General features: G+C 33.6%; 1 long non-coding RNA gene across 1 annotated transcript; it reads left to right on the top strand.

Annotated features, from left to right (window-relative positions):
• The first annotated feature begins 1,331 nt into the window (after positions 1 to 1,331).
• Positions 1,332 to 5,697, top strand: LOC120092008. The gene is made up of 2 exons (XR_005485882.1): positions 1,332 to 1,821; positions 3,118 to 5,697. It is a non-coding gene; the product is annotated as an uncharacterized LOC120092008 (long non-coding RNA).
• The last annotated feature ends 3,864 nt before the right edge of the window (positions 5,698 to 9,561 follow it).

The raw sequence follows: 9,561 nt of genomic DNA, 5'->3' as shown, positions 1-9,561 counted from the left end.
TTACTCCGAAACTCTTTCCACAAATTCTCCCAATTTTCATTAAAAAGTTTCAAGAAAATTATTCTTCTCATTCTCTTTATTCTTTCAATAAGTGGTTCCCACAAACTGGATCCTTGCCAGAGTTATAGCAAGGAATATCTCATGGAATTTGAAGAATTCAAGAAGGAGACGACAAGATTCGAGAGAAGATTCACTGTTGTCACATATCAGCAACGGTATGGTTCTTAACCTTCTCTTTTTTATTTGTACTTTTAATTGTTTCAAGAATCAAAGAACACGATCTTTGCTGGGATTCAAATCCCTTCTATAGGAAACCCAGGAACTCAGAAAAACGCTCAGCCACATCAAGGGACATACTGGCACAAAATATCAAACTCTTACCATCATTAGCAACAAGCCCAGACAACACCTGAAACCTTCTTAAAACAGTCTGCACAAAAGTCAAAGAACCATGATCCCTAGCACTAAATATCATCAAATCATTAATAGCACCGAAATATTGTTATCTTGCTCCACTTAATTCGAGAATGTTCCTAGATTTTATGTGTTTATTTGATGACTTTATACATTTTGAGCGTTTGAGGGGTAGAATTGGGCATTAGTAATAAAATGGAGCTAAAAAGGACCAAAACAGAGCTTAATTGCATCAACCGGGAAAGAGAGTGGTAAAAATAACCATTTTTCCCCTGATACACTCGGTGCTGTAAGGTAGAATGCTCCATTTATGAGCAAACTGCACAGCTTCACGGCTCTCTGAAGTCCATCACGTGCATCCGTTCATCAGAGCTGCAGAGTTGTATACTAGCACTGTGGCGCCAATTCAATAATTATAAAAACAAATTTTAGCAGCTTAGGGCTAATCTATCCAATTCTATTCTAATTTCTTATGTTTCTCTCTATTTCTTTTCTTTCTTTTTATCTTTGATGTATCCAAACTCTCCTCGTCGATCTTCATATCAATTATGGGCTAAGGTAATGTAATCTAACTTGAGTTTTAGGATTTCTCAACCTATCAAGTACTTGTGATCCTTTGATCTCGAATTTCTTTGTATTTGTTAGACTCAATTCTGATTCAATAGAATATTATCATATTGTCGGACAATTGAGGATTATATGATTATTTCTTTAGATTAACATATGATACGTGACATATAATTGTATGTTGATCTATAAGAAGCGATAGGTTAGATTAGCTTACGAATCAATAATGATAGGTATTGCTCTAACCAACATTACAAGAAATACCACATATTATAGCTCTTGATTATAGGACTTTATAAATATGCTATAAAAAAGATAAGGGAAAGGAGAGAAAAAAATGTGGGAAAAAAGAAAGAAAAAAAGGCGGAAAGATGAAAATTTGGGCGTGCGTGCAACATTTGGTGTATTTCCCTCCACCGTTTTTCTCTTGCCCTAGTCTCTACACATCAGTACTCTTCCACCTTCCGTAGCTCTTCTTTCTCACATTCTAAAAAATGTCTTGCTCAACCTACCCCTCAATCCCAGCTTACAGCATCATCACAACCTCACAACAATCCCTCTCATGGCATCGACATTCACTGAGGTAGAAATTTGTGATCCCTCGCAACAAGAACTTTCTCACGGCAAGATCAATCACTTTTCCTCTAGTCAAGAACTTCCTTTCAATCCCTCACGAAAAAGTCTTCTCTCTGCCTCATCTCACACCGACTCTCTTTCTCTCTCTCATTTTCCAGCACGCTACTATGTCGGAGATTTGCTACATCATCACTGGCGTCCACTGGCTTCATTCCTCTACCTACGTAGTGAAATCAAATTAAAATCAGAGATTTGCAACCAAAGGTATAATATCGCAACCTCTCTCTTCGCTGTGTCGACCTTGAAATTTCTTCTCTGACTAATTTCCTTCACTCATTTTATCTTCAACTCTTTTCATCTGTATATCATTTTCAATGTTATACTTCTTTACATACAAAAATATAACCCTGAAAACTCTTATTGTGTCACATAATTGGAACACTGAAAATAATCTCAATGATTTGCAACTCTCTCAATCTTGTCCTTTTTCTTGATTTCGTAACTGTTAGACAAACCCTTTGTTGCATTAATAAGTTTATCATACATGTATTCTGCAATTGTTTTGATATTTTTAAAGGTAGGCTTACGAGCACTGATAGTAAGAAGATAAATTTCTTTGTTGAGATATATCCATCCAATTGTAGTTTCATTTTATTTGTTTTCTTAGCTATGTAAATTTTCTTTGATATATCATGTTCTTTGTGTCTAAAAGTATTTAATTTTATAAAAATGATGTTTTGTTCTTTGTGTTTGACATTGGAGAGGGCTAATATGTAATATTGCTTTTAATATATAGAAGAAAGAATTAAACTATATTAGATTGGTTTTTTTAATGTTTGATTTTGATAGTAGCATGGCTTAACTGTCTTTCTTTCATTTGGAATATAAAACTTTGGAGTATTACATTCATCTAATATTCATTAATGGTCCATTGGTTGACCAATAAAACACTAGTAATAGAATGTGCGTGGGTTGGGGGAGAGTTCGTTTTCTTTTTATAACATTATTATGAACTTCAAGATTAGATTAAGTGTGTACTGTAGTGATATGTCTATCTTCCAGATATGATAATCATAGTGCTTGGTAAATATAGTCGTTCGCATTAATTTTTGATGACTTGTGACTAATAGGTTTGGAATGTGGGGAGGTGTTTGTTTGCTTGAGAAACCTATATTGGGTTTCTCTATTGATATGAAAGCTTGTTTTGAAAAATAATACGTTGATCTTCGAAATAACATTTTTTGCCCATTTACTTCGTATACAATGGTTGGCTTGATAGATGCTCAGTTCTCTAAGCCATTAAAGTTACCCATCTCATATGTTACCAATAAGAAGATGAGTCTCTTGATTCTTTCTATGTGCTTTGATACATATCATGGTTTAGTTCCTATATTATAGTTTGTTATTATTTTTCCAGTAAGTAAAGATTTGATGTTTGTGGAATCTGGTTTAACATTAATATGATTTATAACATTTAGTATATTCGTCCCTCTTACCCCTACTTTTCCCATTTTTTAATTTTTTGGTCTCATATGGTGGAGTGAGTTTGGCCCTTCTTAGTTATTTCAGCCTGAAAACGAGAGTAGCTAGCTGATTCCCTTAATTGGTTCTTCCACTTTCATTCTCTTCTTCCTTTTCTTCACTTCCCAAGGTACGGTTCTCTTTCGATCTGCTTTTTTTAGATCTTGTATTCTACCATTTCTGTATCTTAATGCTCCTATGAGCTTTGATTTTATCATTTTCTTTCTTTTGGTTTTAGAATTTGTTGTTAGGGGTTCAATTAAAGGGTTCCTAATTTACAAATTGTTAGGGTTTTTCGTATCAACCTGAGTCTTAATCATTGCACACGAGATTTCTTTTGGAGAGAAGCCTGCTCTTGACAAGTCTAGGCCCAAAACAACTGAGTTTCCTCCGTAGCATGACATTGTAACTCAATGGAATTGAGGTTATGTACCAACTGATCAACATGCACTAATTCCATTCTCTATCGCGCCTTAAGGGGAACCAACTAGTCATAATCACTTCCACAAAATCAGCCCAGAAGTTGGAGAAACCAAAAATGAGGGGACGATAGACTAACTACACCAAACATGTACACCCATAACTACTCACACACTTTTAAGGAACAATAAAAGGGTGAAAAACAATATCAAAGCTCTCTACCTGAACATTATTTTTAAGAAACAACATTATTTTTTTTTATTATTTATGATTTACTATTTCCTTTTCAAACTAAAATAATTTATATCTCAAAACATACTATTATAACTCAAAATAAAATAATAATCTACACCCCAAACACAAACTATCATAATCCAACTATAATAACTAATTCATTGCCCCAAACGTCCCCACTTTTCAAAGGTCAAAAACATTTTGAAGATCAAAATACTTCAATATTTAAATAATTTAAAGATCATTGGCTTGGAAGACTGAAATTTCCCTTGTATAAGAGAATCATATAGGAGAGATTATACTACTCACAAAAACTAATTCAAAATTCAATTCACGTCCCCTAAAATAAATTGGTTTGTTGATATTGTGTGAGAACAAAATGAAATAATACACTAAATTTCTCACAGAGATCCAACCATATATCTCAGAGAATTAGTTAGCTGAACACTGTTATATTATTAGAACAGAGGAAAATAATTATGGGCTGAAAATAAATTTGGGATTATGTATAAAATAAAATAATCTTTTGTAGACCTTTGTTCAATATATATATATATATATGTTAGATGATATAATTAAATTTGTTGACGAGTGAAGCTAATGTTATCTTAGATCACTAATTGACTCAAAAATTTAAACTAATGAGTGAAGATAATTTAATTATATCATTTAACCCTTATTAATCACGAATACATTCATATATTAGCTGAATTTTGTTCACTTTTGACCAATTAGCACTTTGTGTTTTTTAATTCATGAGGTAGTGTTTGCTAATTAGCATACTTTTCTCAAAAGGTCATAATAAAGACATAATACCATGGTGTGACTAGTTATTATTCTCATTATATTTGATGTTGACTTCAAAACTCTGTCATATTACAAGACTTTTAAAAGAGGATGTAATTACTTTGCATGACGACAATAATATAATGTTGTTAAACTAGACTCAATCATCACTATGAACAAATTAAGCTAAAAGATAAAATATTTATAATTGCATTTCACAGATGTTGTAACTATGCAAAATAATCTGAACTAATATAAGAAAACAATAAGTGATCAAGTAGGGAGATTTTCAACAAAGAGACGTTCTAGGGAATAAATTACATCAATAGAATTACTAAACTCAATTGTCTTACCTCTTGAAACAATTAACACAACACCTATAAAATTTTGAAGTGACCCGTCACACAAACTATAGATGTTAAATAAGACATCCTAACAATTTCAGAGACAACAAAAGAATAACAAACTGTAAATCAAGGAACGAACACACGGAGATTGGTAACCTAATTTGGTGATAAATCACCTATGTCTAAAGGACAGTGTGCTCAAGAAAGATAATTCACTAATATGAAAAAGTCCTACATTTACAAGGTTGTGCTTATCTATAAAATAATGACGATTGCAATGACACACATTGAGCCTAATTTATTTGATCACCTAGGCTCCTCTAGATGTGAGATTCCTTCTTAATTGAACTTAGGCTCCTTATAAGTATATGAATATTAGTGAAGTAATACTTAAGTTCCGCCTAAATGAGTGAGACTCCCACTTATTATGAAGATATTTTTCCTCTTTGTGAACTTCCTTTCACTTAAAGAACTTAGGCTCCCCCTAAGTTTAAGAACTCTTTCTCTAGGAATGTTATCTTAGGGTCCCCTAAGGAAGAGAATCTCTTCTCTATCTACTTTGCCTTAGGCTTCCCCTAAAGATAAAGATTGCTTCTCAAGAATGAATCACTCGCAGCAAGACTGTAGAACAAACCGCCAAGAACCATGAATATTTCTTGCTTTATGAACAATGAACACCATGGAGATTTGTCTGCGATCTCTCATAAAAACATATGCAACAACCCTAGCAAGATTGCTTATAGCACGTTAAATAGTGCAGAAAAAAAAGAGAATATCCCCAATCAAATTTTGCAAAACATGAAAAAGGAAAGAATCCAGGAAGAAAAAAAAAGAAAAAAAACTCTACAAAATTTTCAGATAGAGAAAGAAATAAACTGCAGGATTGGTATCTTGTGAGACATCTTGTATGGCAGCTTTTGAAGAACCACAACCCAGCAATCTTAAACAAATATACAGCCAATAACAAAACTCTAACAACTCAAATCTCAAAATCTTTTATCCAGATTGAAATCAATCTTTTTTTTTTTTTCACTTAACTATTAATTACTAATCTCTTGATCACTAGATAATTAAGTCAAATATTAAGACTCTTTATCAACAATATCTATTGTTATCCAACTACTCTAGTGTATTTAAACAATAGTTTAGGATGCAAAATCTAATATAAAACCATTTTGTTATAGCACGATTTTGAACTATGAAAACATTCAAATGTTGATCAAACATTCAAAAGAATTAAGAATAGTTATGCTAGAAAATATGAATGTAAATTGGCATTCAAGATCCACAAAAGTATTTAGTAATAAACTAAAGAATTCATCTAGCCTTAGAACAATGAAAGATCAGCTTAACATGGCTTTTATGAAGAGAACAAATATTAGAATGCAAAGATACAAAGGGGAATCAAAGATACATAAGGGAAATAAGGGTGTTATCCAGCGTTCTAATCTCATCTTCGTGGTGAAATTGACCCTTCAAGCTCTCCAATCAACTCTAGCACCAAGGACCTTTTGTAATCTACTCAGAACTCTCTCTTTTTGCCTTAAAAACTCCAAAGCTCGATATGGTGGCCGGCTGAAACCCTAGAATAAATAATAAAAAACTTGCCATATTTATAATAACGTTACGACACCGTCCAGCTGTGTTGTACACAACATTGCATCTCTATCGACTAGTCTTTATGCGTAATTGACCACGGCTCTACAGCACCATGCCCTTTGATGCACTCAATTTAAGGTGCCATGCATTCGCCAGGCCACCCCTCTTCTTGGGCAATTTGGCCTTCTTTCTTTCGTGCTTTGGAGATTTAGCCTCTTCCTTGACTTTATTGGACAAAATCGGCCTGTTTGCACTCTCTTTAACTCTAAATCTCGTTCTCTTGCTCAAATCCTGAAAATCACTAGCAAACAACATCAAATCTTATAATATTAATTAGTGTCCTAATTCTTCCGGAGTCTCGTTGTTTGTAATGATACACATTGTTTTATGAATAAAATAACTGTTATTTCATTCTGGCTTTTACTCAAATCCAATAAACAAAGCTCCATGGTTATCTTATGTATACTTAAGCATGTATATGTGATATGCAAGTAGATCATGACTTAAGTGATAACCTAAATGGGTCTGTAGTATAAGGATTAAGGTGAGATACCTAATCCTGGTGACACTACAGATACAACCCGCTTTGTAGAGGTTTGCAAGTATTGTAAACTACTATAGATGGTAGATCCTGACCATTCATGTGGAGAAGTGTAAGTGGGGGTGTCCTATACAAAAAGTTTGTATAAGACCGGACTACGAGATGACTAGACTCTGTATATAACGCCCCATTGATACTAGAGACTTACATCTCACCTAAATGACCATAGATGACACAATCTCAATCCTGAGTTTTTTGGGAACTCTTGCCTTTGAGGGCGGTCTTTTGATTAGTATGGGGGTGAGTAGCCAAATTGCCAACTCAACATGCCTACCTTTTTGGGGACTTGTCTGATTTGGGAGCTGGGAACTCAATACACAAGATGGAATTTACTTCTTTCTCGAAGCAGGGATAAGTAGAGAGATTGCTCCATTAAGGGCTGATTCTGGGGCTTGCACATAATGGCCACAGCTTCTCTTTGGAAGAGAGGACTCGGTCATAGTAGGACTATGACTTATATTCATTAGAGGTATTAGTGGTACTTAAGGAGTTAGATGTAACCACAGGAACATAATGGTTATTGGCCCAGCTGTACTTACGAGCAATCTATGAAGGGTTGTCGCACTGTTAATTGGTTAAGATGGACACATAATATATCTGTAGTGAGGAGAGTCCAGTTGTCGATCTTTAGTGGAATGCCTAGCAATTAACGGATGGTGGATCCCCTGACTAAAGAGTTTAGTCAGTTATTCACGTACCGTTGGAGCTTCGAGCTATAGGTTCATAAGGTCCTCTTGTAACTCAATGGATTCAGTTGAGGATCAATTCTTGGTGTTGATTTGAAATGTTCAAATTGATAAGAGGTAATTCGATTATATATGATATGATGGGTATGATGTATAAGATACATCTAGTGGTGGATTAATGTAAATGAGATTTACATTAAGTGCCGTGGAATAGAAAAAGAGCTATGGTTTATATGTTTCATGAGATGAAATATTAAACTATAGGTTATAAATATAATATTGTAAGTTAATTATCATTTATATTTATAATAATATTAATTATTAGATAATTAACTCTTTTTCTCTAATAACCAATTGAGTGGAGATTATTGGTGGTTTCATGGTAACCATGAGATAAAAGGAAAAATGTTTTCCTAATTTTAGTAAGAAAAGAAAAAGGTTGAAAATTGTTGTTTGGAGATTTCCTCTCTCGAAAATATTCTCACGGAAGTTGTCAAGTAAATAGGATTTACAAAGCGACAGCTTGGATAAGATAAACAATCATGGAGTGTTTGTAGGCGACAGACACTTAGCTAAGCGATGAGCTAAACGATTGGGCATCGACCTATACGATAAGTTCTGTCATCTCCCACTTGCTCAATCGTTTACACGATTGTATTTCCTCCGTCTTCTGCCTCAAACCAAGTCCACACAGAGCCCACCCTCTGAATTCTCACACCGAGAATACCAAGGTAGCTTTCTTGGTGGTGTCATACTCAACTCGACATTGTCAAGGTTATGTGGAGGCCGTTCGTGTTGTTTGGGATGTTTGTGACCAAGGCGATCACTGAGTTCGAGTGCACGGTGCTCGTGCTGTGTAGCGGTCATGTTGGACGAACGTTCGTGGTTGTTGTGTTTCTTGATCGAGTATTCGTGATCAAGGAGCTTGGCGATGAGTCTACAAAAGTGTGTAGCATTTGCCCTTGATCATTTGTATTATCATGCTGTAATTTTTGTAATTAATGCATAACCATATATTTCTGTTTGAGATTATAATTGTAAAGTTTATATATGATTGTAATTTGGAATGATCTTTCCGTTGCTCATGAAAATTCTCGTGTTCGATTTCCTTCCTAAACAACTTTAAATAAAAGGCAAATAAAGCCATTTTTCAAGTGTTTTTTTACACATCACCAATTTGTTTCTTTGTTACATATTTCTTCTTCTCTTCAGTTTGTATAAAATGAAAATTTTGTGGAACTCTAACAAAGCATCAAAACCAAGCTTAATACCTAGTCAACTGGGTATGATAGTTTCCATATTAATGAAAGGTATGAAAGCATGGATAATATTGGCATTGCAATTGGGCTTCAATTGTTGTGCCTTGGTACCTTTGGCCTTTAGATAATGATTTTGTTTTTTAATTTCTATTTATGAAATTTATGCTTGTTTCTATGCTATTATTTTAGCAACCTTCTCACCTTCATTATCAATACATTTAGATTTTAAGCAAAATTTAAAAAACGCAATCAAGTTTTCGAAAACTATTTTTTAGGCTCCATTTGGTGGCTATTTAATTTTTGAAAATTGTGATCACATCCTTCCTTCTTAATCCAAATTTTTAAATTTTCTACTTAAACAATTAAATTATTAGTCAAATTCTAAAAACAAAAATAAATACTTTTTTATTTTTCAAAGTTTGACGTTGATTTTGAAAACCCTTCTAAAATATAGATAACAAAACATAGAAATCTCAATAGATGAAAGTACTGTGTTTATAGGGCTAAATTTTTAAAAACTAAGGAATATTTGGAGTAAGGACTATATTCAG

Source organism: Benincasa hispida, chromosome 11 (genome assembly GCF_009727055.1).
Source record: "Benincasa hispida cultivar B227 chromosome 11, ASM972705v1, whole genome shotgun sequence".
Classification (NCBI taxonomy): Eukaryota; Viridiplantae; Streptophyta; class Magnoliopsida; order Cucurbitales; family Cucurbitaceae; genus Benincasa; species Benincasa hispida.
This window is presented reverse-complemented; position numbering and strand designations above follow the sequence as displayed.